At 52.7% G+C, this 5,000-nt stretch overlaps 1 non-coding gene across 1 annotated transcript in view; it reads right to left on the bottom strand.

Moving 5' to 3' along the window:
- The window catches only part of LOC124575208, a 1,910-nt gene extending 1,284 nt beyond the window's left edge, over nt 1-626 (bottom strand). The window contains exon 1 of the ribosomal RNA XR_006972335.1: nt 1-626. This exon is cut by the window's left edge and continues 1,284 nt beyond it. This is a non-coding gene — a ribosomal RNA (small subunit ribosomal RNA).
- Between the last annotated feature and the right edge of the window lie 4,374 nt (nt 627-5,000).

The following is a 5,000-nucleotide window of genomic DNA, read 5'->3' as shown; positions in this document are numbered from 1 at the left end:
ACTTTAATATACGCTATTGGAGCTGGAATTACCGCGGCTGCTGGCACCAGACTTGCCCTCCAATAGATACTCGTTAAAGGATTTAAAGTGTACTCATTCCGATTACGGGGCCTCGGATGAGTCCCGTATCGTTATTTTTCGTCACTACCTCCCCGTGCCGGGAGTGGGTAATTTGCGCGCCTGCTGCCTTCCTTGGATGTGGTAGCCGTTTCTCAGGCTCCCTCTCCGGAATCGAACCCTGATTCCCCGTTACCCGTTACAACCATGGTAGGCGCAGAACCTACCATCGACAGTTGATAAGGCAGACATTTGAAAGATGCGTCGCCGGTACGAGGACCGTGCGATCAGCCCAAAGTTATTCAGAGTCACCAAGGCAAACGGACCGGACGAGCCGACCGATTGGTTTTGATCTAATAAAAGCGTCCCTTCCATCTCTGGTCGGGACTCTGTTTGCATGTATTAGCTCTAGAATTACCACAGTTATCCAAGTAACGTGGGTACGATCTAAGGAACCATAACTGATTTAATGAGCCATTCGCGGTTTCACCTTAATGCGGCTTGTACTGAGACATGCATGGCTTAATCTTTGAGACAAGCATATGACTACTGGCAGGATCAACCAGGGAGCTGCGTCAACTAGAGCTGAGCAGCCGGCCGCCCGGGAGTGTGTCCCGGGGGCCCGCGCGAACACGCAAGCGTCCGCTCAATTATTCTGCAAACAGGAGGAGGCTGAGCTCCCCTGCACCATACACCTCGAAACCCTCTCAGGTCCCGGCGGCGCGCAGCGCCGTCCTAAGTACTTGGTCGGGTTCGAGAGAGGCGCAATCGCCCGGAGTTTGGCGAGTAGACGCTTTAGGTGCGACCACCCGTGCTCCCAACTGAGCTTGCCGCTGCCGACAGAGGCCCGGGAGCGTGCTGTCGTGGCATTGCCGGCGGGAGACAACACGCGCCACCTACGGTGACCGGCAGCTCCAACGCCAGCGCCACAGAAGGACAAAAGCCCCACTTGGGTGCCGAAGCGAACTCTCCCAGCACAGCGCACGCGCCAACACGTCCGCACAGCTGCGATACAAACCACCTGCGAGAACCGCAGAGGCGACCGAGCAGCAGACGGCGTCGCGGCGCCGAGCGCCGGGCGGCGGCGCATCCTCAGCGCACACAGTCCTCAATCGGACCAGCACACTGCAGATGTCCACCGCGCTTCGCACCGGGCCCGCGAGGACCTACTTTGGCCGCACGGCGCCGCGTGCAGGGTGCGCCGGCGCGCAGCTGCGCCGCCTGCCGCCTCCGTCGGCCGGCGCGCCTGCCACTGGCCGCCCCCACCAGCCGGCTGTAGCGCGTGCGCCCACGCACCGCGCGGCCAGCACGCCGGGAGGCCCCCCCTCACCGGCCGGGGACGGTCCCACCCAGCCACCGCCGCGTATCGCTTCACACCCAGATGCCATTCACGTTCGTGGGCATGGTGGGTATCGCTGGAACAACCGGTTGGTAGCTCAACCGATCGTCGCCATCACTGATTCACCTCTAGCGAGAACAACCGCACCACAACGGTTTACCAGTTGTTCATTTGCGTAACGTCACCAGCAAACGTAGGCGTCCATCGCCATTTGCAAATTCAACGATTGTTGCATGCCTGTGTCAGGTGTCACGACACACTATGTCTGCCCACATACACGCAACAACATGTGCACGCTTCGCGAACACGTGGAAGGTGGCCCCCGTACGTATGCGATGTCCATTGCGCGAACGACTGTCAACCGGCCTCTGTCGCATGTCGCAGATGTGGAACGCAGTGCACCATGCTATCACGGTGTGTGAGAAGAGACGACTACGTCTGACAACACGCGCCACTACATCAACAGACGGCTCATGCTGATCGCCATCCAGGGCATACCACACTGCAATCCAGCTCTTATAGGGAGACGACACGTAGCTGAGTGCACAACATTTGGACCGCATGGTTCGCCGTTGTTGGCGCAGTCGTTGTACGGTCACATGTACCACGATGTATCATTCAGTACATGAGGACCAATGTGCAGTACAGTGTGTGATTTGGACGTACAACATCAGCGGACAGTTGACACAGGCCGTACCACAGCGTAGGCTAAGTGCTTCGCCATGCAAATGCCAATGAACAACTGCAAATGCCAATGAACAACTGCAAAGGGCATTGAGCATGTACGTCCTGCTGCCATCCACATTACAGTGTATAGCTGCAAGGTGTTTAACATGAAGCGATACACTGGGGACCGGGCAGTGCGAGTAGCAAACTATATTGCGGGGGTTGCAGTTAGGCAACACTACACTAATTTAACGCGTCGTATGACAATTACAGAGCAGGTTAAGGCCCAACGTGTGTTGGGTTAAGGCCCAACGTGTGTTGGGTTAAGGCCCAACGTGTGTTGGGTTAAGGCCCAACGTGTGTTGGGTTAAGGCCCAACGTGTGTTGGGTTAAGGCCCAACGTGTGTTGGGTTAAGGCCCAACGTGTGTTGGGTTAAGGCCCAACGTGTGTTGGGTTACAGCACAATATCGGTTACGTTACGGCGCAATGTGGGTTACGTTAAGGGGCAATGTGGGTTACGTTACGGCGCAATGTGGGTTACGTTAAGGGGCAATGTGGGTTACGTTACGGCGCAATGTGGGTTAGGCTAAGGCGCAATATAGGTTTCATTAAGGCGCAATATAGGTTACATTAAGGCGCAATATAGGTTACGTTAAGGCGCAATATAGGTTACGTTAAGGCGCAATATAGGTTACGTTAAGGCGCAATATAGGTTACGTTAAGGCGCAATATAGGTTAGGTTAAGGCGCAATATAGGTTAGGTTAAGGCGCAATATAGGTTAGGTTAAGGCGCAATACAGGTTAGGTTAAGGCGCAATACAGGTTAGGTTAAGGCGCAATACAGGTTAGGTTAAGGCGCAATACAGGTTAGGTTAAGGCGCAATACAGGTTAGGTTAAGGCGCAATACAGGTTAGGTTAAGGCGCAATACAGGTTAGGTTAAGGCGCAATACAGGTTAGGTTAAGGTACGACATAGGTTAGGTTAAGGTACGACATAGGTTAGGTTAAGGTACGACATAGGTTAGGTTAATGTACGACATAGGTTAGGTTAAGGTACGACATAGGTTAGGTTAAGGTACGACATAGGTTAGGTTAAGGTACGACGTAGGTTAGGTTAAGGTACGACGTAGGTTAGGTTACGGTACGACGTAGGTTAGGTTACGGTACGACGTAGGTTAGGTTACGGTACGACGTAGGTTAGGTTACGGTACGATATAGGTTAGGTTACGGTACGATATAGGTTAGGTTACGGTACGATATAGGTTAGGTTACGGTACGATATAGGTTAGGTTACGGTACGATATAGGTTAGGTTACGGTACGATATAGGTTAGGTTACGGTACGATATAGGTTAGGTTACGGTACGATATAGGTTAGGTTACGGTACGATATAGGTTAGGTTACGGTACGATATAGGTTAGGTTACGGTACGATGTAGGTTAGGTTACGGTACGATGTAGGTTAGGTTACGGTACGATGTAGGTTAGGTTACGGTACGATATAGGTTAGGTTACGGTACGATATAGGTTAGGTTACGGTACGATATAGGTTAGGTTACGGTACGATATAGGTTAGGTTACGGTACGATATAGGTTAGGTTAAGGTACGATATAGGTTAGGTTAAGGTACGATATAGGTTAGGTTAAGGTACGATATAGGTTAGGTTAAGGTACGATATAGGTTAGGTTACAGTACACATTGTTGTAAGGAAAGGTTTAATGGGGGGCGGGGCGGCCGGTTTGTTGATTGTGATTATAGTAAGTGGATGCCTGCGGCATCATCTGATTTGCCACGTCAGGATGCACCTTTGGCTCATGACAGGCGGCGCTCTCATTCCATGCTTGTGGCAGACCTGTGTCTTTCATTCCTGCCATTGTTTGTGTGCTGTGAGAGGAGGCAGTATTGTGATGTTGGGTGCACCCCTGTGTAGGACATGTGTGGGTGTTGGTGGCTTGGCTGAGCAATGGTGGTTGTCGGGTGGGTGGGATATTCTGTTTTCTGAGTGGATCTCCCGGTCTGGTTATGACAGTGTGGATTGTCTAATGTGGCGGAGAGGATGCACTGGGTGTTGTTCCATGCTGGTGCTTACATATTGTCTGTGTGCGTGTTACAGGCAGAGAGTAGTGCGTGATAAGGGTGTGTGGCTGACGTGTGGTTGTGATTGTGAGCAGAGTCTTTCAGCATGTATACGGACAGTTGTATACATTATCTGTATTCTGATGGCTCTATCTATTACTAATCAGCGCCGTGTATACGTTTAATCCGGTTCCAGTCGAAACTGTTGTATCTCTGTACATTAGTGACACGGCGAGCCCGCTATGTAGTTACTCGTCTCGGCAGCTTCCACCGGTGTATGGTAAATGATTATAAGGAATCAGTCTAGTCGTCAATACCGATGGTGTGACGTCACATGTCTGGGGTGGGGGGCCTTTCCGGTGGGTCATGGCCTAGAAAGACTCTCCCCACGCAGGGGGGCTTGGACTGTCATTACCTCTTCCGAGTAATATACTTGCCGTACGTTTTTGCGACTGCGAGTGCAACGCCCACCGGTACCGACATGGATGGAGCGCCTCCTAGCTGATCGCTCAGCATCGGCATTCGTACAGAGAGCAACGCGATCGCGTCTCTAGCTCGTAACTGGTACAGCTCGCAGCTCATGTATAGGGACAGCGGAATGTCGCATTTTGGACATATCTCTTCATGAAAGGGAAGTTATAGGGGTGGATTGCACATTGCGACTGCGGGAAAAGTCCGCCGTTCATCCGCTGGAGTTGCGAGTTGGGCGGTTGGAGTGGGGCGCAGGTGGAGTGATTGCCGGTCCACGATTTCGTGCGGCAGAGGCGCTGGCGTTGGGGTGCTGTGGTCGACAGAGGACGCAGGCTTTGTGGGTGGGGTCGAAAGATGGGCACTGTGGGCCCATCGATGTCTTGGTCGGCT

This window comes from Schistocerca americana, unplaced genomic scaffold (assembly GCF_021461395.2).
Source record: "Schistocerca americana isolate TAMUIC-IGC-003095 unplaced genomic scaffold, iqSchAmer2.1 HiC_scaffold_228, whole genome shotgun sequence".
NCBI classification, from domain to species: Eukaryota; Metazoa; Arthropoda; class Insecta; order Orthoptera; family Acrididae; genus Schistocerca; species Schistocerca americana.
Note: the sequence above shows the minus strand (reverse complement) of the source record. Positions and strands in the feature narration are given on the sequence as shown.